Genomic DNA, 24,032 nt, shown 5'->3' on the forward strand with positions numbered 1-24,032 from the left:
GAGTACTTTTTTTTGAAAAAGACACAACACAACGGGCAACAGGGGAACAGAACCGCAGGCCCCCATTCTAAACAAGCAATAATTTGTTTCCCGGTCGGAGTCAGATCATGGTGACCGATCACAACACCCAGTCACCCACCTCCCGCTGGACTACCACCCAAAGCCTATCTTTTCCCCCTCCTGTCGACCATCGTAGGTTGGCTGACTTCCAAAGGGAAGCGTTCGACTACCGTCCCATGGCCAGCGCCGGTGCACCCGCAGGTCCCCGGCCCGACTTCGACGTCACCGTGGTGGGCGCGGGCATCATGGGCAGCTGCACGGTGCACGCGGCGGCGTCCAGTGTTTTCCGTGTCCTGCTGCTGGAGCACTTCGACCTGCTCCACTGCTGGGCTCCTTGCACGGTGACTCCCACATCATCGGTGACACCAACGTGCAGTCGCGCTACCTCGTCCAGCGGCCTGCGCCAAGGCCGAGGCTGGCTACCGCGTCCTAACCCCCAACGCCGGCGCCGGGTCCGCGCGCTAGCGCTGCGCCGCTGCCATCGCCAAAGACGAGCGTGGCGCAGCAGGACTGTCGTTTCGCGGAACTACTGTCGACGTGGATGCACCACCACGGCTTGGAGATCGATGCATAGAAGAGTCACGTAGAAACAAGAGGCATAAACAAGAGTCACGTAGGGAATTAGGAAACCGAGTCACGTACGAACGGAGAGAAGAGAGCCGGGCGATTTTCGTCCGCTGACGATGACCTTAGTAATTTTTTATTAGGTGTAATATATATAGAAGAAGAAGATTAGATATACCTATTACATATCGTAAATATATTTTTTAATCAACTTATTTGAGGTCATAGATATATATTTTTTCAAGGGCTGTCAGATGACGGTCTATCTTGCATTGAAAATGTCCTTTTGCTTACACAGCTACTTCTGCTGCTCGCTCGTGCGTCTCTAACCTTCTATTTATACCAGTACAACAGTGAGAGGCCATATCACTAGTATTTACCCAGAACATACCAAGCAACCTAGCGACCTTTAGAGCTTTACGACTTACGAGATGGCAACCACAGCCACCGCCGCACTGAGCATGAAGCTCCTCATCGACAGGAAGGCGCAGCGGATGCTGTTCGCGGAGGCGAGCAAGGAAGTTGTCGACTTCCTCTTCTCCCTTCTCGCGCTGCCCGTCGCCACCGCGGTCCAGCTGGTGGGCAAGGAGCACATGGTCGGCTGCGTCGGCAACCTTTGGTAGGATTGATCTCCACCAACTTGGTCCAACGGTCAATTGGGCCGTTGATCCGCGCCCTGATCAAGGGCGCCCAGCCGTTCTTCTGGCTGATGAGCATCCGTCGCGCAACGCAATAAATAGGATGTAGGGGCTGGGGCTCGAGACACGAGGTTCATCGTAGCCGCCAGCCCCATCAAGGTTCCTAGCCCTAGTCCGATCTAGAAGGGCGCGCTGTGAGCGACGAGAAGTACCACCGTCCTCGCCGCCGCCACTGGACAGCTCCTCCACGTCGCTGCTACATCTACGATGGCGCTATGGCCGTGACTGTGAGGTACATCATCAATGTTTTGTCTAAGTTAAGTAATTACCCACTGATCTATGCACCTAGAGGTTCTTCAATTCTATCAATGGTATCAGAGCCGAGGTTCTAGGGTGTAGATCTAGATCGGGGTAGTAGAGTGAAAAATAATTAGAAAGAGAATCGACCCTAACCCTAACCCTAGAACAGGAAGGGACAGAGAGGGGAGGAACCTAACTGGTCTTCCTCGCCAACGTCAACACCGTCATAGCGCGGGAAGAAGCTCCCGCCGCCGCCGCCTCGCCGACGCAGAGAAGCAAATAAAAGGAGACTTAACCCTAGCAAAGACAAATAGAAATGGGCGGGCTCACCTTGAACTCACCACATCACTACCGCCGCCTTGCCAACGCGTGGGAAGAAAACCCGCCACCGCCGCCTCGCCGGCGTGCGGGAAGTTACTCCGAACCGCCGTCTCGCCGGGCGCGCGAGAAGGGAGCCGGTCCACCGTGACGCGCGAGCTTCGAGCACCGTCGTGAGGCCACTCGACGGTGGCACGCTCACCCTCTCGTGGGCGCGCCCGCCGACGAGGGGGCCACGGCGGCGCCATCTTCCTCCTTTGGTCACCGTGGCGACCGTCGTTCGATGAAGCTAGGGCAAGGGAGTGAAACTGTCTAGGGTTTTGGGGGAGGCGCGGTGGGGAACTAGGGCACCGTCGTCCAGACCACTCGACGGCGGTGCGCTCAGCCTAGGGTGAGCGCGCGCGCCGACGAGGGGACCGGTGGCGGCGCCACTACACCGCTGCTCTTCTCCCTGGCTGCGGCGATGAGCGAGAAAAGGAAAGAGGAAATGCGGCTAGGGTTTCTGGGAGCCACGCACACGTGCTAACGGCGCAGTCGCTAGATCGCTCGACAGTGGCGCACTCACCCTATGGTTGGCGCGCGCACCGGCGAGGGGACCGGCGGCGGCGCCGCCATCTTCGACTTGCCATGCTTTTTAGAGAGAAGGGAGAGAAAGCAGCGCAGCGAAGAGAGAGAGAGGTAGGGGAAGAGAAGCGAAATTAGGGTTTGGGGAGATCCGTCGGCCGGGGGTTTTCTCTCACCGAGATTCACATCCTACCGTTCGATCGAGATCAACGACCAAGACTGCTCGGGCCAACATTTGGCCTAGGCGAAGCAGCAGATTCTCGGCCTAGGCCTAGGTTGCGTCCTGGGCGCGGGGGAACGCGCGCGCGCGATAGGGAAGCAAGCCGCTAGGCCGCTTTTTCGTCGCTGGGCCGCGCGCGTGAACGCGCAATAGTGGGGTTTTCTCTCACCGAGATTCACATCCTACCGTTCGATCGAGATCAACGACCGAGACTGCTCGGGCCAACATTTGGCCTAGGCGAAGCAGCGGATTCTCGGCCTAGGCCTAGGTTGCGTCCTGGGCGCGGGGGAACGCGCGCGCGCGACAGGGAAGCAAGCCGCTAGGCCACGTTTTCGTCGCTGGGCCACGCGCGTGAATGCGCAATAGTGATGGGTCGGGCTGTATGCACAGTAAAGATTATGAAATGTTTTATTATTTTTATAAGCAAATTTTGATGATTTTTGTCTAGTTTAAATATCTGTCAAAATTTAAACCAACGGGATAATTTTTTTTGAGAGTAGATGAGTATAGTAAAATGCTTCTAAAAAGTAGATAAATTATATTTTTTTTATATTTCCACTGTAAAGTTTAATGTTGATTATCTTTTAATTAAATTCGAACTAATGGGATAATTTAATTTGAAGAGCAGATACATTTAGTAAATTATGATTATGTTTATCCTCTAATTAAATTAGAACTAACAGGAAAATTTAAATTAGAGTAGTCCGATTTGTTTATGTTAATTTATGGTATTGTTATTTTCTGACCAACGTTGATATTATAATGAGTTTAAGTTTGAAGTTTAAATCTCTGATAAAATTTACACCAACATGGTCAATTTTCAGATAGTAGATAAAAACCAAGAAATGATTCTGAACAAATAGATTGTATTTTATTATCGTGTTTCCGCTGTAATGATGTTGATTATCTTCTAATTAAATTCGAACCAACGAAAGAATTTAATTTTGGAGGGTAGTTGTATGTCTTGCAAGTTAATTTATGATTTTTATGCATTAATTCTATTTTCTACCCAACGGTGATGTAGAATTGATGCAGAAGCACTTTGTATGTTTTAATTCGACGAGATCACTCGGCTGCATGTCAACGGGTTGTAATGCTGGGTATGTGAATGAAAAGGCTTGAGTTAAGCCAGTTCAGGACTATTTACTAATTTTCTGATTAAATTGGAACCAACAGGAATATTTAATTAGAAAATAAAGTATAAGTGAATGTTTTAGTCGTAATGAATAAGTTTTTGTTACAGTAAATTATATATAGATATATCCCGCATGGGAAGAAGTTTGGCATAGTACTTATGCTAGTCAATCCTGCATGGCGGGAGAAGTTTTGTGATGACTCATATGTTTTGTATCCCGCATAGCGAGAGAAGTTTGTGTAACTCTTATGCTATCCTAGTATTGACCATGGCACAATAGAAATGCACCGTCATGATCAATACTAATAAAAAACAAGAAAAAAATATGCAAGTGTGACTTGCAAAAGTACCGCTCATAAAGGACCTCATTGAGTTTTTGAAGTGGAATATGGAAAGCGTACTTCTATACGAATCAAGAAATAACTTTGTTTGCATGACACAATTATGTGAATGAAGTAAGTCATAAGTGTCTCTTCGGTCATAGTTTTTCTAAATAGTTCTCGAAATTATGGCAGTAAAGTTTATGCCATATTTTGAGGGGAAGAATAGAATGATACTCTTTATTGAGAGTGAGATAAAGATTAATTAAGATGAATGTGACCGTCAGAGGAGTACAACGGTCATAATAACGATACCCCTAAGCAGAGAAATAGCTAAATTCTTGGATTTTTTAAAGTTCCGATAGGAAGATAGCGTAGTCAGCCTCAGAGATATTAAGGTGGTGCTTAAAGCGCCATATAAGGTTCTAACAGATTAAACCCAAATAAAAAATTTAAAGATACACTATCTTTATAGAAGATGGGATGATCTGGGGGAGCACAGAATGTAGAGATCTATGATTTGAAAAGAAGAGGGACTGCGTGCCCACTTCAGTGATTCAAATACCTGTTGATGTTGTATGACTAATATAACACCTATTGTTAGCCCTTTGATGAAGATAAGTAATGTAAACAAGGATCTTGTGATACAAGAGCTTGTAGAATCAATTGGCTCTTGGCAATGAAGAGCAACAACAACCTCATATGAAAATACATATAGCTGAGGCCCCAGAAGGTCTCAAAGAATTAGTAAACCAGTTTTTCTGATGACTATGACGTCTATGTTAGTGAAGAAATTCAAATGGAGGGTGATCCCATCTCATTTGAAGAAGCCATGAGAATTGTTTACTCGTCTAAATGGCAATAAACTATGGAAGTTGAAATGAATTCGATGAATACCAACGATGTTTGAGACTTAGAAAAAATTTCTAATGGAGCCAAAACAGTAGGCTGTAAATAGGTCTACAAGACAAAATATGACGCCAAAGGAAATATAGAAAGATATAAAGCACGACTTATAGCAAAATGCTTTACGCAAAGAGAATGGATAGATTATAATGAGAGTTTTTTCTCTAGTCTCATGCAAGGATTCTTTTAGAATCATAATGATGTTATTAGCATGTTATGATTTAGAGTTACATCAGATAGATGTAAAGACGGCATTCCTCGACGAAAATTTGTATGAAAACATTTATATGGCACAACCCAAAGGTTTTGTCGTGGAAGAAAAAGAATGTATGGAATGTCGTCTGTAGAAATCCATTTATGGGTTAAAACAAGTCTCTAGACAGTAGTATTTGAAGTTGATGAAACAATGAGAATGTTTTGGGTTTAAAGAAAATGAGAAGGACAATAGCGTTTATGCGAAGTTTAAGAATGGAAAATTCATTTTTCACATCCTGTGTATAGATGATATTCTACTCACTAGTAGTGATGTTAATCTGCCATTGGAGAAGAAGTTCTTGTCCTCAAGTTTCAATATGAATGATCTTGGTGAAGTAGAAATTCACCGAGATAGAAGAAAAGGGATATTAGGACTATCGCAAAGGCATACTTAGAAAAGATTCTAAAGAAATCAAGTATGCATGCGAGTAAACCTACGCCTGCTTCTATAGTTAAGGGTAATAGATTTGAGAACTTTAAGCGTTCCTGGAACCGATATGAGATTGATATGAGAACTTCGCCCAACGAACAATTGGGCCCTTGATCCACGCCCTGATCGGGGGTGCCTAGCCATTCTTCTGGCTGATTGGCCCCCGTCGCGCAGCGCAATAAATAGGAGGTGGAGGCTGGGGCTCGAGAAACAAGGTTCATCACAGCCGCTAGCCCCACCGTGGTTCCTAGCCCTAGTTTGATATAGAAGGACGCGCTGTGTCAGTGTGAAAAGTGACCAACGAGTAAATATTTGTAGTTTTATCGTACGTTGTGATCGGATGTGGCCTAGCACTCAATGACACAGGATTTATACTGGTTCAGGCAACGTGCCCTACGTTCAGTTTCAGTCAGTCGAAGACTTTATTCCTGAGCCTAGGTACTCAAAGTTTGCTATGGGCTTACAAACAAGTAGAAATAAGAAGGGGGTGTTAAAGGCCCGGTCGGACTCTAAACCAAACGGCCAAGAGTGACGAGGGCTCTAACGTGCGCTAAGTTTTGGAGCGTGAACTCTATGTAGCTTTAGAGTTCTAGAGGTGTGGAGCTATTCGAATGCTTAGATTGTCTAGAGCCAGCCAGAGAGAGTCTAAATGATCGTCCTCTAATGGGAGAGAGCACATCCCCTTTTATAGGAAAAGGGATGGCCTTACAAGTTTAGAGAGAGAGAGAATGTATATGTGTGCTTCCTAGTCTTGTTGCCTACACTGTCGGGTACGAGATGGTTGTCGGCGTCCACAATACTGTTTATGTCACACGCATGTGGCAGGCTTCACCATTTTCGCCTGGTATGGCAAATTACGGCGCCCACAACACTATAAGGCAAATATCGGCACCCACAACATTGTTTGGGTTCTGACATGCCTAGAAGGTTGCATAGTATCATTCTAGCATGGGCTAGCGGTACTGTCCTGCAGGTGTGCAGGGTATGGCAGGGTACGGTCCTCGATATTACAGTTGACTTGAGCGCCTTACCTTATCTGCTCCGCCTGATCCCCAGGCCCTTACCGAGTGGGCATCCCCTGGTCGGTCATTCCCGATCGGTTCCGACTGTGCCAGTCGGAGAAGAGCTGTAAGCAAAGGTTCGGTGTATTCCTAGTTGAAAAAGGAGGTCGGAGACGGATCATGTCCCCTCCATGGCTAGGCCTTTCGATCGGTCGTTAGGTAACTGGACCGGCCCGAGAGGCGCGGTTTGTTGCTACACCGTCTGCTGGGCCAAGATTTTGCTAGGAAGCGGGCCCATTAGGGACCCGGGGTTTATGAACCCGATTGGAGCCCCTAAACCCTTTTGGGACTTCTGTGAAGTCATGAAGGGGTTGTTTACACTTGTTTTAGTAGCGCACCTGGTGGGCGTAAGATCGTGAGTCACCGTCGAACGAGTCGAAGCACCAACCCAGGCATCGGGTGCGGATGAGATAGATCACCAACCTAGGCATCAGGCACGAGAAGGTCAGGATCGAACAAGAAGGTCGAGATGACCCTTTCCGCTTTAGAGTGGATTGGGTGAGGGCCACTGGGGCTCATATGTGTTTTCTCCCCTGACTCTGTTTGACGCGAGGCATCCTCGAGCCCTTCGCGGGCCGGCCTTCAAACCCCAGTCGGTCGTCGCTCATATCGAATGAGGCAACTACCGCTTCGTGATGCAACGCGAAGTGTTGTGATGCATCAATTGCATATGCAATGCTATGATGCATCAATTGCATATGCAATGCTTGGATGTATGGCATGAATGAATGGATGAATGTATGGATGAATGTGTGAACGCATGTATGAGAAAGGATGAATGAATGATCATGCACTAGAAAATAAAATAAAATAAAAAGGTTTGGTAAAGTTACCTCGATGACTCGAGTGACGGGTGTAGGGAGCTCCTATTGGATATGTCCGAATGGGATCCATGTCCATTGTTCATGATGGAGTTGGCATGGCCCACATGGGGGCATCCCACTGCTCCTTACCTGTCTCTCGTTAGCCACCCGGGCCGTGCGATCGACCTGGGTGACCCGTTGGTCTCTACACGATGGAGATCATGTTGGTGGGCCCCTCCAGTCCCTTCTTGGGAGGTTGGAGGGGTGTTTGCATGTGGTTGCGCCTTGTTTCCCATGCCCGAGTTGTGGTAGTGGTGGGGCCTACACAGGCCACGTCCCATTAACCAGGTGATGTTTCATCGAGCAAGGCACGTCCCATTGGTCAAGGCGCGTCCCATCGCACACCTCTCCGCCTTAAATAGGGGGAAGGGAGAGGGTTTTCCTCCCATTCTTTCGTATTTCTCGAACTGCTACCTCTTCTCCTTCCTCCTTTTTGCCAAGCCCGTTCATGCGTCATGGAGGTTTCTATGAGAGAGAAGGTAAAGTGAGAGAGAGGAGAACTCATAGATTCGTTCATGAATCTGAGGCACGATGTTGAACTGAGGCCATCCAACATGGATGAGAAGATGCTGGCCGCCTTTGCCGAGAAGGGGCTGCTCCCATCGAAGGAGGTGGCGCATTGGAGGGCACCAACATCGAGAGAAGTCATTCCACAACCCTAGGCCGATGAGGTCATTTCCTTCCTCGCCTTCCATGAGCGTGGGCTTGGGTATCCTATGCACTGGTTCTTGTGCAGGCTCCTCAACGATTGAGGCCTAGAGCTGCAGCACCTCAACCCGACTGGGGTGCTGCACATTGTCAGCTTCATCACCATTTGTGAGGCCTTCCTCGGGATGGAGCTACAGATGGACCTCTTCTAGTGGATCTTCAGCGAGCGAGCCCTATCTGAGGAGAAGCCGCCCAGAATTACGCTGGTTGGGGGATTCACTTTGTAGAAGAAAACAAAGCCATCGACCCCCTACCCTGCTTACTCCTCCTATGACTCCAACTAGGGGTGGCACAGTGAGTGGTTCTACATCAGGAACTCGGCAGAAGCACCATTCTTGTCGTTCACCAGAAGAAGGCCCGAGAGGAGGGAAAGCTGGTCGTGGGGTCCTACCGGCCGGCAGAACAAGTTGGAGGCTATCAAGGTGGAGCTTCAGAAGCTTGTGCGGCATGGCCTCAATGGGTTGTAGGTCTTCCATACCTTCTTCCACTATTAGGTTGCCCCATTGGTGGAGAGAAGGCAGCCGATGTGGGAGTACCATGGCCCGATGGATCCCGACCACATGTCGACAGAGGAGTTGCCGAAAGATGAAGTCTGGAGTCGACTCGATCGGGTGCTGCAGTTGAGGGACAAAGACTCCCTCAAAGGGAAGCCTGGACCTCTGCACACCGTGAAGCTATCCAATTTTTGGTATGCCCCCCTTCTTCTTTTCCCGTGACCTTTTCCTTCTTGCTCTTCTTGGTTTTTAATTGATTTTGAGTTGGCCATTTCGTAGGGACTCATGGGTTACAAATCCTATCCGCACCTTCCAAGGGGGGCAGAGGGCATAGCTCGGCAAGCTACCCAGAAGGAGGTGGCACCTGCCAAGAAGAAGAAGACAGCTGAGAGGGCCTAGAGGAGGTTTGAAAAGGAGAAGGAGATCAGCCGGTGGGTCCGGGGGGCAAGAGCTAGAGCGACATGGAGGCGGAGCTCGAGTCGGAGGAGTCCATAGAGATGGGTGGCGACACAAGTGCCTTTGAGGACGAAGGAGATAGGGGCACTGTCATGACCTCGGTGGAGCACTGTAAGCCTATGACTGCATCCGTTGGCGACGGGCATGATACGGAGATACGCAACGATGTTCCTGAATCAAGGAAGCACGCCGTGAGCGAAGACACCGCCGTCGAATGAGAGGTGAAGCGGGCGCGGTCGCCACGCCCTTCTGAGGCACCGTTGGCTCCGTGCCTCCCTGTTCCAAGTGTGGCAGAGCATGCCGGTCAGTCAGGGGGATGTGGTTGTTCCCCTACATCTTCAGGGTTGGCGCACGTACGTGACCCCCAACAGAGAGACGCTTCGTTAGTTACTCCCGTGGTTTTGCCACAAGCTAGTGGTCGCGACTATTCGTGACCCGATCGGGAACCAGCTAGGTCGGCTCCTCTCTTGGTCGATACGAGGGGGCACATGTCATGACCCATGAGCGGTCCTTGTCCGGCCGGCTTGTCATCAGCCGGTCGGGGCTTTAGGGCTCTGCCGCTTTCATCTAGGTAAGCATTCATGCTTCCTCCTTCTCTCATAGTAGAGTTTTTTTAGTGTGACTAACACATGCTTGTTTGATAGTAGCCAAGGGCTGGTGGGACTAGGAGTCTCCCCACCTCCTATGCGAGTAGTGTGGAGACTCAGCCTACAGCGGGTCGTGATGAGCGGCAGAGGAAGTAGGCTGGTGGCTGCGCGACCTTCCTTACTGGAAGTTGCGTCTTCCTGGCCAGTTGCGAGCATGGCGACGGTGATGGCAGCGATCCCTGTGGTGACGGCGGAGGTTGGGTCGGAGGTGACCCTCGCGATCCCTCCCCCAATAGCTACGGAGGAGGAGAGAAGAGAAACTAGGCTCCCTGCCTCGCTCGGTGGAGGAGCGCACGGTTTGCCCGCCTGGTCAGAGCTGGAGGGGTCCGAGGGAACTGTGGCCAGACCAGATGTAGCGCATCCATCGGTGGGCCATGAAGCCCTAGCGGTGGAGACCCCCTCTCCGGTAAGGAAGACACCGGGGTGGAGCCGCCGGCCATCCTGTCGTCCTGAGAGCTGGTGATGATCCGATTGTTGCATGATGCTGCGGTGGCTAGAACTTCCAATGGGTCAGGGGTGAGCCATGAGCTAGTGTGGCCTTGCCCTAGCGAGTCGGGAAAGGCTCGGTTCGTCCTTCATGATGAGGAGGAGGTGAAGCTCTAGCGTCTACTCAGGGAGAGAGGACTACCGATGGAGTCTGACCTCGCCTTTACCAAGGCGAGGCTCAAGGAGGCCTTGGAGAGGGTTGAGGTCATCCATCATGCCATGACAGTCGACCTACTGCGTGTTGCAGAGGTAAGCTCTTTGCGTTTTTGGTGTTGTCCTTGACTCCTTGGCCTTTCACTGGTTGTCTTAGCATGCATGCTTCTTTTCTCACTGGACCTAGAGATGATGTCAATCTGTAAGTCCCATTTTCTTTGGGAAGAACACAGTCGAATGGAGCAGGAAGCAACGACGTCACGGTGGGTTGATGAGCTCAAGCACTAGCTGAAATCCACCCGCTGTGAGTCCCAAGACTGGGTGGCCGAGGTGATGGGAGCACGAGCGGTGGAAAATCTTGTGGTTGAGCGGGCAACTGCGGCCGAGCGGGAACTCGACGTAGTGAAGGTCCACTTGGCGACGACCAAGGCGGCGCTTCAGAAGTCCATGGAGGCTCTAGAGGTGGAGTGGAAGGCCCAGTCAGATGTAGAACAAGAAGTGGTCATGCTCCAAGGGCAGGTGCTCCGGGCAGAGGAGTCGAACGCTCAACTGCTCGAGAGGGTGACCCAGCAAGAGGAAGGACTCTCCATCCTCGAAAGCACCCATCTTGGTATGTATTTATTCTGCCTTCGGTTGATGCCTTGGTTTTTCCTTTCCTTTGCTTCTAAACTTGTCGTCTTTTTCTAGAACTAGGTGAAAAAATCAGCTCTCTAGAGGAAGAGCTGGAGATGGCCAAAGTGGCGGTCGATCGAGGCGCGGAGGCGCTAGCCAAGTCCCTTGAGGAGTGATGTGCTCTTGAGGGAGAGCTCTACCAGATTCATAATGTCACATAGGTGGTCATCTCTGAGGTGTTTGGGTCTGGACCGAGCACCAGTACGCCCGCCGTCCAGCTGGCGGAGGTCCTAAATGAAGTTTGGGCGCTCATCTATGACAGCATGTTCTATAGGATGTCAGGGGTGCTGACCTCAGTGGCGACCCACCACTCTGATCTAGACTTTGCGGCCATCTATATAGGATACGCCGATGGCTGGAGCACAGATGAAATCCATGCACTGGGGGAGAGTTTGGTGCCATATGCATAGATGGTTGCCGAGCAGGTCACCACGTAGTGGATGATGGAGGCTCGCTGTTTGAGCATGGCTGAAGAAGTGCATTGGGAAGATGTCGTCGAGCCTATGGAGGGAGTAGAGACTGGGTCGGAGGTGAGCGTCGTCCCACCCCCAATAGAGCCAAACGTCATCCCGATTGAGAGCGACCTACCTTTGTCCTCGTCAATCGTGCCATCAGTCGATGTTGTCGGGCGACCATAATAGAGTTTATAGTAGAAATAGTCAGTAGATGTAAAAGACAAGTTCATGGGGAAGCCCCCGTATGAACAGTTTTACACTTGTGGCTATTTTATGTTCGTTTTTGTGATGAATTCACTCATGAGGGGAAGCTTGTCCTGTCTGCCCTTGTTTTTCCCTTAGCGTAGCTTTGTTTCTTATCCTTTCTTTTTCGCACCTGCCCGTTGACCCATAGGCTGCAACCTTAAGAACTCGGGCATGGCCTGCGAGGCTCAGATGCTCGTAAACATAGGTCGTGGCAGGGTGTGATCGGTCGGGAGTTTATAACACAAGTTACGTAGGGTAATCAAAGTAACGGAATGCCCTTTCACTCAGGCGATGCCCTTTCGTTTGGGCGAAAAGTATTACTATATCATAGTAAAAAGGAGGGTGTATCGCACCCTCATGGAGCCCCTGAGCGACCTAGGCCGAGAGTGCTCGGGCTGGGGTGCTGTAGGAGGAAACGTGGAATGGAAATAAAACGGTAAGACCGAGCTTTAGGGGAAGAAACAATGTAACTGTTCGATGTTCCATGTGTTGGTGAGAACATTGCCGTTGTCATCCTTTAGCCGGTAGGCACTTGGTTGGATCACCTCAGTCACCGTGTAGGGTCCTTCCCATGGTGGAGAGAGTCTGTGTTTCTCCTTGGTCGACTGGGTTCTCCGGAGCATGAGAGCACCGACCTCGAGGATCCCCCCATGATTTTTCTTTCATGGTGCCTACGGAGAGTTTGCTGGTAGCGAGTGGAGCGGATGACGGTCATCTCACAAGCCTCCTCGAGTAGGTCGACCGAGTCTTGCTGAGCCTCCATGGCTTAGTCTTGTTTGAAAGCCTTCACTCTTTGGGCGCCATGGTCGAGGTCGGAGGGCAACACTACTTCAGCCCCGTAGGCCAGGAAGAAAGGTGTGAACCACATGGATTGGTCTAGGGTTGTTCTTAGGCTCTAGAGGATCGCTAGGACCTCTGTAACCCATTGCTCGGCATACTTATTGAGTCAGTCGAAGATGCGGGGCTTGAGTCCTTAGAGGACCATGCCATTGGCCTGCTCGACCTGACCGTTAGTATGGGGATGTCTAACTGAGGCCTAGTCGATCCTTATGTCGTATCCATCACAGAAGTCCAGGAACTTCTTCTCAGTGAAGTTTGTTCCGTGGTCAGTGATGATACAGTTAGGAACACCAAACCGATAGATAATGTAGAGGAAGAACTTAAGGACCGCCTCTTCTGAGCAGATGTTGGTGATGGGCTTTGCCTCTATCCACTCGGCAAACTTGTCCACCGCTACGAGTAGGTGAGTGAAGCCGCCCAGAGCCTTTTTGAGGGGTCTAACCATGTCGAGGCCCCAGACCGCGAATGGCTAGGTGATGGGGATGGTTTGAAGCTCCTGCGCTAGCAAATGAGTTTGCCGAGCATAGAACTGGCATCCCTCACACCTGCAGACGACCTCCTCGGCATCTCATAATGTGGTGGGCTAGTAAAAACCTTGGCGAAAGGCTTTCCCGACCAGCGACCTTGGGGCTACGTGGGGTCCACAGATTTCAGCATGGATTTTGAGGAGATGCTGTTTCCCTTGGTCGGTCGGGATGCATCTCATGAGTACTCCCGACCGGCTTCGCTTGTAAATTTTGTCACCAAGGGCGACAAACATCTTGATGCATCGAGAAATTTGTCACGCTTCTGTTCTTTCTAGTGGGAGAACCTCCTCGAGGAGGTAGGTGAGCAGTGGTGCTCTCCAGTCGACCGGATCGAGTTCCACCACGGTGACATTGGTGGGTGACGTTGCCATAGAGGTGCCAAGGTTGGAGCCCCTGAGTATTTGGTCAAGGTTGGGACACATCGGGAGGCCAGAGCCCCCGAGTGCTAAATTGGTGTCAGAGTGTGTCTGGATCGAATCCTCTAGAAGGTGGGCACAAGGCTCGTGGAGATCGTTGATGAAGACCCCATCTAGAGACGAAACTCGCCTGGTAGCCAATTTTGCGAGGAAATCGGCGGCATCGTTGTCCTTTCAGGGGACATGATACAGTTCGATCCCTTGGAACTTGTCCTGGAGCTTGTGCACCTCCTGGCAGTATGCTGCCATGAGAGGGCTCTTGCAAGAGGACTCCTTCATGACTTGGTCGACGACCAACTATGAGTCGCCGCGATCGTATAGCCGCATAGCACCGAGCTCGATGGCGATGCATAGTCCATTGATGAGGGCCTCATATTCCACGGTGTTGTTTGAGGCTGAAAAATGGAGACAGATCGTATAGCGGAGCCTGCTCACATCCGAGGAGATCAGAACCACTCCATCCCCTGAGCCAGGCGCCATCACTAACCCATTGAAATACATCATCCAGTACTCATGGGTGATGTATGGGGTCGGGAGCTAGACCTCCATCCATTCAGCGATGAAGTTGGTGAGAGCCTGAGAATTGATAGCAGTGTAGGGGATATACCTAATGTCGTGGCCCATGAGCTTGAGTGCCCACTTGGAGATCTATCCCATGGCGTCGCGGATGCAGACGATGTCTCCCAGTGGGTACGAAGTGATGACCATGACTTCATGGTCGGTGAAGTAGTGCAGGAGCTTTTGGGTCACCATCAACACGACATATAGAAGCTTCTGCACCTAGGGGTATTGAACCTTGGCATTAGTGAGTACCTCATCGATGAAGTATACTGGTCATTGGACCTTCTGGGGGTGTCCTGGCTCCTCCCTTTTGATGACTAGGGCGGCGCTCACCACGTGGTTGTTTGCCATGATGTAAAGGAGGAGGGGTTCTCCCCGTTCGGGAGCGACGAGGATTAGGGCCAATGATAGTGATTCTTTGAGGCTTTCCAAAGCCTACTGTGCCTCCTCTATCCAGACGAGTGTGTCTATCTTTTTGAGAAGTTCATAGAGAGGCATCCCCTGCTTGCCTAGTCGGGAGACGAATCGGCTCAGGGTGGCCAAACAGCCGGTGAGCCTCTGTACGCCCTTGACATTGCGTATAGGGCCCATGTTGGAGATCGCTGTGATTTTATCAGGGTTGGCTTCAGTGCCCCGCTCGGACACAATGTATCCGAGCAGCTTCCCCTTTGGGACCCCAAAAACACATTTTTTAGGATTCAATTTGACGCTGAACCTTCAAAGGTTCACGAATGTTGAGGCCAAGTTTGCGATTAGGTCGCTAGCTTGAGCCATTTTGACCACTATGTCATCTACATAGATGGTGATTGTTGGTTTTGGCCACTCGATTTGGTCAGGTTGGTCGGGTGGGTCGATTTGGTCGGTGAAGCATCGCTGCATGCACCGTTGATAGGTGGCGTCAGCATTCTTCAGACCGAAAGGCATGGTTACATAGCAGTACGAACCATATGGGGTGATGAATGAAGTCACGACTTGGTCGGACTTTTTCATCGCGATCTAGTGGTAGCCTGAGTAGGCATCCAGAAAGGAGAGGATTTCACATCCTAAGGTGGAGTCGACTATCTAGTCTATGCGTGGCAAAGAAAAATGGTCCTTTGGACACGTCTTGTTGAGGCCAGTATAATCAACACACATTCTTCATTTCTCGGTCTTCCTTTTCACAAGAACAGGATTGGCTAGCCAGTCGGAGTGGTATATGTCTTTGATGAATCTGGCTGTCAGGAGTTTGGTGATCTCCTCGCCTATCGCCCTACGTCTCTCGTCATCAAAGCGACACAAGCATTGCTTGGCGGGCTTCGAGCCTGGGATGAGGTGTAATGCATCCTTAGCGACCTCCCTTGGTATGCCTGGTATGTCAGAAGGCTTCCATGTGAAGACATCGCGATTCGTGCATAGAAAGTTGGCGAGCTCGCTTTTCTATTTGGCCAGGAGCTTGGTCCCGATCCACACCGTCTTGGTCGGGTCAGCGGGGTTGATCCCCACCGCCTTGGTTTCCTCGGTCGGGTGGAAGGCACTCGATGAGGTCAGCTTGTTGCAGTCTGGGACTACCGAAGTCAATGAATTCCCATGCTCTAGGAGCTCAGCAGAGTTGATGATAGCAGTGGCGAGCTCGTAATGCTCGCGGTCGCACGTGTAGGCATGTGAAAAGGTGCTACCCACAGTGATGACGTCGTTCAGTCCCGGCATCTTTAGCTTGAGATAGGTGTAGTTGGGGATCGCCATGAACTTGGCGTAGCATGGTCGCCCTAAGATGGCGTGGTAGGACCCTAGGAAGTCCACCACCTCGAAGGTGAGGACCTCCAAGCAGAAGTTGGATCGGTCACCAAACATAACAGGTAGGTCGATCTACCTGAGCGGGTTCGCCTATGTCCCTGGGATCACGCCTTGGAAGGGAGAGCTCACTAGGCAGAGCTCCGACTGGGAGATGCGCATGGCGTCGAGGGTGTTGACATAGAGAATGTTGAGGCCGCTGCCTCCGTCCATCAGTACCTTGGTGAGGCGCTTCTTGCAGATGATGGGGTTGATGATGGGTAGGTAGCGACCCAGTCGGGCGACATAGGAAGGATGGTCTCTCTGATCAAAAGTGATCGAAGAGTCTGACCAGCTAAGGAAAGAGGGGATGGCCGTCACGGCAGCACAAGCCTCTCTGTAGCGCACCTTTCGCTGGCACTTAGAGTGGATGGCATCGGATCCCCCAAAGATCATGAGGCATTCCTCGAGGTTGGGGAAGCCATCATCATCCTTGCCCGTCGTGCCTCCTTTCTTGGCTGCTGTATCCTTGCCCTTTCCTTCCTTCAACTTGCTGGCTTGTCGCAGAAAGCGCTTGAGGAGCTCACAGTCCTTGTAGAGATGCTTGACGGGGTAGGCATGGTTGGTGCATGGACTCTCCATGAGCTTGTCAAAGTGGTTGGGCTAGCCCTGCTGGGGCTGCTTGCCCGCACGATCGGCCACGGCGACCAAAACTAGGTTGGCCGGTCGGTGCCGATCCTTCTTGTTCTTCTTGCCCCTTTGTGTGGAGGGGCCTTCGCCTTGGTCCTCGTGCTTTGCCTTGCCCCTATCCTAGCCCCGCTAAAGACTGCTTCGACCGCCTCCTCACTAGAGGCGTGGTTTGTGGCGATGTCGAGCAGGTCATGGGTAGTACGGGGCTTTAGATAGTCGAGCTTATGGATCAAGGACTCACAGGTTGTCCCAGAGAGAAAAGCGTTGATGATGTCCGCGTCAACGACACAAGAAGGGAGTTGCACCATTTTGAGAATTTATGGATGTAATCCCATAGGGACTCATTGGGCTCCTGCTGGCAGCTCTTGAGGTCCTAGAAATTCTAAGGACGGACATATGTCCCCTGAAAATTCTCGATGAAGACCCTCTTGAGATCCGGCTAGTCGCGAATGCTGTTAGACGGAAGGAATTTGAGCCATGCTCGAACATGCTCCCCCATGCAGATGGGGAGGTGTTGAATGATGAAGTAGTCATCATCCACTCCTCTAGCTCAGCAAGTGAGCCTAAAGTCCTCGAACCATATACCGGGGTTTGTCTCCCCGGTGTATCTGGCGATGTTGGTGGGTGGTCGGAAGCGCGGTGGGAACGACCCTTTCTGGATGCGATGACCAAAGGCCCATGGCCCTAGGCCATTCGGGCTAGGGCTCCGGTCGTTCGATCAGCCACCATGCCTACGATGCGTGTCCCCGCACTCCCCGATGGTCAGGCCGAGGCCCATGCCGCCTGCTCTTGCCACCACTTGATGGACGTCATCATCGCGCTAGGCTCGGTGCCGATTGTTGATGACACTGCGAGCGTCACGGTTTGGCCCGAGCCATTTGCACATAGGTGGTTGGTGTGGAGCGGGCACCGGGTCACGCCGTGGTGTAGTCGTGGCCTCCTGCTCCACGCCTGGCAACTATAGTGGTGAGCGGATGGAGCGATTCGACAAGTGCGGCCCCATTCCCCCAATGGGGGAAAGAGGCCACGAGCCATTGTCGCGACGTGGATCTCTCCGCCTGTTGAACGGCGGTGGTTTCCACCAGCGCCTAGAGGTTCCGGTGGATTGCCTGTTCCTGGGGATCGGTAGGCTTGGGAAGGCTGCGTAGAAGCATCGCCGCATCAGCGATGTTCTGGCTAGCTCGAGCGAACTGAGGGGGTCGTTCCCTCTGTCTAGGATGTTGCGCTGGACCTGACAGGTGTGACCCTAGGTGCCGCTCGCCTGGTTACGCTTGCGTGGCGCAGCGTGCTAGCGCACGTGGCGGCTGGCTCTGCTGCCTTTGTCGCAACTCCTCTCCATGCTCCTACGCATGAGCGAGGGCCTCCGCATGAGGGTCCGGAGGGGTGTGAGTCTGTAGAGACTCCGCTACCACCGGTGGCTGTCCCGGAGCATCCGCCATAGCATACTCCCAGGACAGAGGGTGGCTAGGTGCCACGACATCATCGATGCTGGAGCCATTGCTTTCAACCTCGTCATTCCTTAGGTCGTGAAAAGAGGTGGGAGCGTAGCCCACCATCCCCACGAATTCGGATGTGAGAGGGGGCGGTATCAGCATCCTTCGGAGCCTCCACACGAATGCGTCCGCAGGGGATGTGAAGCCGTAGGGGAACCGGTCGCACGGCGGTCGTGGTGGGGACAACAGGGTCCCTCCAAAGAGTTGGTGGAAGGTATTAAATAGAGAGTAAAGAACAATATGTATGTTACTCACCGTGGAGTTTAAGCCCAGCATGCGCTCGAAGTGAAGCGCAGGTGTCTCGGCGTTGAGGTCGTCGAGTGGCCCAGGGCCGGCAGAGGGCGCTCCTCCTCTAGTGGACGCCGAGACAAGTGCCTCCTCACGGAGGCGGAGTACGCCGAGCTGATCGGCGACGAAGTCCAGACTTCCAAAAAGGAAGGTCTGGAATGCTTGAAGATGGGAGGAACCCACATCCCAGTAGGTGGGAGCGTGGGAAACTCCAATGAGCCAAAGCAAATCATATCGCTTGAGCCCGTCATGCCGAAGATGGTGGAAAGGTGGGCCATCCGATGACTAAAAGCATGAACACACGGCGTCCTCCCCACCGACGGCGCCAACTGTCGGTCGGTGCGAAAAGTGACCAACGAGTAAATATTTATAGTTTTGCCATACGTTGTGATCAGATGTGGCCTAGCACTCAATAACACAGGATTTATACTAGTTCAGGCAACGTGCCCTACGTCCAGTTTCAGTCGGTCGGAGACTTTATTCCTAAGCTCAGGTGCTTAAAGTTTGTTGTGGGGTTACAAACGAGTAGGAATAAGAAGGGGGTGTTAATGGCCCGGTCGGACTCTGAACCGAAGGGCCGAGAGTGACGGGGGCTCTAACGTAAGCTAAGTTTTGGAGCATGAACTCTGTGTAGCTTTAGAGTTTTAGAGCTGTGGAGCTGTTCGAATGCTCAGATTGTCTAGAGCCAGCCAGAGAGAGTCAGAATGATTGTCCTTTGTTGAGAGAGTGCGCATCCTCTTTTATAGGTGAAGGGGATGGCCTTACAAGTTTAGAGAGAGAGAATGTATATGTTTGCTTCCTAGTCTTGTTGCCCACGCTGTCAGGTACGAGACGGTCGTCGGCGCCCACAATACCGTTTATGTCAGACGCATGTGGTAGGCTTCACCGTGTTCGCCTGGTATGGCAAATGACGGCGCCCACAACACTGTTTGGGTTCTGACATGCCTAGAAGGTTGCATAGTACCCTTCTGGCATGGCCTGGTGGTACCGTCCTGCAGGTGTGCAGGGTATGGCAGGGTACGGTCCTCGGTATTGCGGTTGACTTGAGCGTCTTACCTTATCTGCTCCGCCTGATCTTCGGGCCCTTACCGAGCGGGCGTCCCCTGGTCAGTCATTCCCGGTCGGTTCCGACCGTGTCGGTCGAAGAAGAGCTGTAAGAAGAGGTTCAGCGTATTCCCGGTTGAAAAAGAAAGTCGGAGTCGGATCATGTCCCCTCCTTAGCCAGGCCTTCCGATCGGAGACCAGATCGTTCTCCGTGTCGGTTGTTAGGTAACTGGGCCGGCCCGGGAGGCGCGTGTTGTTGCTACGCCGTCTGCTGGACCGAGTTTTTGCTGGGAAACGATTTCATTGAGGACCTCGGGTTTATGAACCCGACACGCTGTGAGCGACGGGAAGTACCACCGCCCTCGCCGCCGCCACTGGACAGCTCCTCCATGTCGCTGCTACATTTACGGCGACGCTATGGCCGTGACTGTGAGGTACATCATCAAGGTTTTATCTAAGTTAAGTTATTACCCACTGGTCTATGCATCGAGACGTCCTTCAATTTTTTTTTTGAGCCTCTACTCTGGGTACAGCTGTAGAATCTGTTCATGCACGAACACACACCCACACACACACACCACACACACCACGCGTACACAATCAGATCTACAACTACACGCAGATATGAAGACCGCGTTCTTCTTGAGATCACCGGAACCATCCACGGCTCCGTAGGCGACGGGCGCGTCGCAATCTCTTTGTAGTTCCACGCGATAGAGGCTGTAGAATTGTTTGGGAATAAATCCCGGTGAGAGACGTGAGTCGAATCCAGGATTCGAACCCACGCCGGCAGCGAGCGCACCTGGCTCAGCTAGCCAACCGAACCCAGTTCGGTTCTCAGACGTCCTTCAATTCTATCAACCTCTACGCCAGCGTCGACAAGCTCGACTCCACCTACGTGCAGGCCGGCACCGCCAAGGACGCGATCCTATGCCCGACTGTGCGAGCTGTCGCCGGCAGCGAGCACCAACAGCTCCCTGCTCCGTCTGCCGGCGGCGCCGTCATCGTCCGGGCAGCCAAAAAGCTACTTCAAGTGCACCTACGGATGCTACATCATGACGGACGCGAGCGGTACGGTCTGTACTGGATGAGGCAACCGCATGCAGACTGCAGTCATGTTTGTCGCGCCAAGCTCCGGGCAGCAGGCGCAGAACGCCTCCACCGGTGGAGCGAAAGGGTTCGTGCAGGGCATCATTACGTACACGGTGATGCACAACCTCACCGTCACCCCCATGTCCGCCATCTCCAGCATCACCCTGCTCAATACCTTCGCCGTGAGGGACATCGGCGACCTCCAGGAGAAGACGGTGCAGCTCGGCTACAACGAGGTCTGTCGGTCGCTGGATCCTTCACATGTTCCTAAATCTCAGATTCCCAGATCTGCCTTCTCAATCAGTTTTCATGCGCATGCATTAACTGTGAAACTAACAGACATTACTGGATTGGTTTTGAAATTTTTGATGCAGGGTTTGGCGATTCTCAAGGTGTCGCTGCAGTCCAAGTCCGTCCTCACTGACGTCTTCCTCCACGCCAACAACAACAAGAACGCTCCCGGTCCGGGCGCTGGTGCATTCATGGGTTATCAGTTTGGGTAGGTTATATAACCAGGTTGGGCTTTTGTGATGTTTCAACATCTATCCGTTAGACTCTTTTGGGTACGGTTCTACTGAAATCATGCATCTCTAGGGAGCTGATGCTGGCATTCCTTGCCGGTGTTTCTACTTTAATTTACTACTAGTAGTAGCTAGTTCGAAGAGTTATGTCCTCTTTGTGTTGTTGCGGGAAGAAGATTGGCAGCAGGTCGGTTGTGCGACGACTTTTCTGTGATTGCTGAGCAATGCACAATCACTTTATCTTGTTAAAACGTATGGTGCTATGATACCGTGATGTGTTGTGCATGTTTATGTTGATAGTTTGGTTAGCTGTTGGAGAACAACAGTGGTGTGCTTCGAAACTGCCTGCAATGCGTCTGTTAGAATACGTACAAATCGTTCTTCTTGGGCCTGCACGGTGTGCCGTGTGCGCTAACTTCGTGCCAACGAATCAGCTCAGCGCTAGCGTTATTTGGAGTCCCGTGATTAACAGTAATCATGCAGGCTAGCTTTTAGCTACGTGCGAATTTGTGAAAGAAATTAAGAGAGCCCATCGAGTGGGAATGCGGGATCCGAGTCTATGATCAAGCGCAAAATAACCTGCTTCCTAACCGTGAAACATCAAACATTCCAGATCAAAGCAAATACAGTTTGATTATTGTTACATGAAACTATCACAAGGATCATTGTCCAGCATGTCGTTAAAGTCCAGGAAACAGCTCTGTATCAGTAACAACAATGATGGGATGAGGACGTTAATCCATCCGGACGGACTCCGACTCACACACGCCTGTACATGTACGGTCTGCATGCGTTGTCGTTTACTAGTTCGTTCGCACCTTGGAAAATATCAGCCACCACTCCTCTCTCTCGAGCCTCCCCGCCTCCGCTTTCTCTCTCTCACATGCCTCCAGTGCTACTCCCTCTTTCTCTCTCAGTGCGGTGCGAACGAGCGTCCTGGTGTGGCAGTGCAGCGGCCTCGGCGTAGCCTCAGCACGAGCGAACCACGACGCAGAGGCCTGAGCGGCCCACGACACGGCGGCACAATGGCGTCGACGGCCCCAGTCACGGGCGAACCCGTGCGGAAGGCCCTGACACGAGTGGCTCCCCGGCGGATCGGGCTCCCTCTCCCAGTCATGCGGGCTCCTTGCCGCATCACGTAGCCCCCGCCGTCGGCCCGCCACCTACGAGCGTCGCTACGCTGCTGCCTCCAGTTAACTTCACACGCCGACGAGCCTCCATTCTCCCAAGCAGTAAAGACATGTTGTGTTACGCTGAAACAGCATGTTCCAAGCGTATGTTTTTAAGTGTTTCATATGTTTCCTAGGTATGTTGCATGTGTTTCATATAGATGTTGCAAAAGTAAATCGGGATGTTGCACATGTTACATATGTTGCAAGTGTTTCAGATGAATGCTGCAAGCGTTTGTTCAAAATGTTTCATCTGTTTCAGAGTATGTTGCAAGCGTTTTGATCTGAATATTTGAAAGATCCTAATATGGCTAGAAGGGGTGAATAGCCTATTTAAAAATCTACAAACCAACTAGAGCAATTTGATTAGTATGACAAATAGCGAAAAACAAACTTGCTCTAGCCCTACAAGGGTTGCAAGCCACCTATCCAACAATTCTAGTTGCTATGATCACTAAATACATAATTCACTAGGTCACTACTCACTAAAAGCTCTCACACTTACTACACTAAAGAGATCCACTAGATGAACTTAAGCTACAAAGCAGGCTCTCAATTCTAGCTACACTAAAGAGCTTACTACAACTAGTTTGCAGATATGTAAATGAGTAAGTAAGGAGATTATACCACCGCGTAGAGGAGTGAACCAATCACACGATGAATACTAACTCAATCACCGGGAGAATACCAAAGGGCAAGAGACAACCAATTTTCTCCCGAGGTTCACGTGCTTGCCAACACGCTATGTCCCTATTGTATCGACTAACACTTGGTGGTTCGACGGCTAAGAGGTGTTGCACGAACCTCGTCCACACAATTGGACACCGCAAGAACCTACCCATAAGTCATGTAACTCAATGACATGAGCAATCCACTAAGGTTACCTTTCGACGCTCCACCGGGGAAGACACAAGTCCTCTCACAATCACCGGAGATGGCCACGGACAATCACCAACTCGTGTCAATCCTCCTCCGTTGCACCAAGCCGTCTAGGTGGTGGCAACTACCAAGAGTAACAAAGTGAATTCCACAGCGAAACACGAACACCAAGTGCCTCTAGATGCAATTACTCAAGCAATGCACTTGGATTCTCTTCCAATCTCACAAAGATGATGAATCAATGATGGAGATGAGTGAGAGGGCTTTGGCTAAGCTCACAAGGTTGCTATGTCAATGTAAATGGCCAATAGAGTGAGCTTGAGTCAGCCATGGGGCTTAAATAGAAGCCCCCAAGAAATAGAGCCGTTAGCTCTCTGTTCACTAAAAAATCGGGGCGACCGGATGCGCCGATCAGATCGACCGGACGCAGAACCCCAGCGTCCGGTCACGCAATGCACGCCATGTGGCCCCTGCTTCAAATGTTGATCATCCGATCTCAACGGTCATCAGTGCACTTAAGTTGTGACCGGACGCTTTACAGTGTAGGACCGGACATAGGACCCTAGCGTCCGGTCACTTCCAGTAAGGTTCCAGTCGCGACCGGATGCGTCTGGTCATGCCCGACCAGATTCGCCCAGCGTCCGATCACTTACCCTCTTCTATGTGCGCCGCAACATCAGTAGGACCGGACGCTAAACAGTGTTCAGCCAAAGTTCGGTCACCTGCGTCCGGTCATAGGCCGAGAGTACCACTTTATTTTATAATTGACCGGATGCTACTCTCTAGAGTCTAGTCACACATGACTGGACTCG

At 51.4% G+C, this 24,032-nt stretch overlaps 1 pseudogene; it reads left to right on the forward strand.

Moving 5' to 3' along the window:
* The first annotated feature begins 1,055 nt into the window (after positions 1-1,055).
* Positions 1,056-21,154, forward strand: LOC136530493 (uncharacterized; annotated as a pseudogene).
* The last annotated feature ends 2,878 nt before the right edge of the window (positions 21,155-24,032 follow it).

The sequence above is a fragment of the Miscanthus floridulus genome, unplaced genomic scaffold (assembly GCF_019320115.1).
Source record: "Miscanthus floridulus cultivar M001 unplaced genomic scaffold, ASM1932011v1 fs_147_1_2, whole genome shotgun sequence".
In the NCBI taxonomy this organism is placed as follows: Eukaryota; Viridiplantae; Streptophyta; class Magnoliopsida; order Poales; family Poaceae; genus Miscanthus; species Miscanthus floridulus.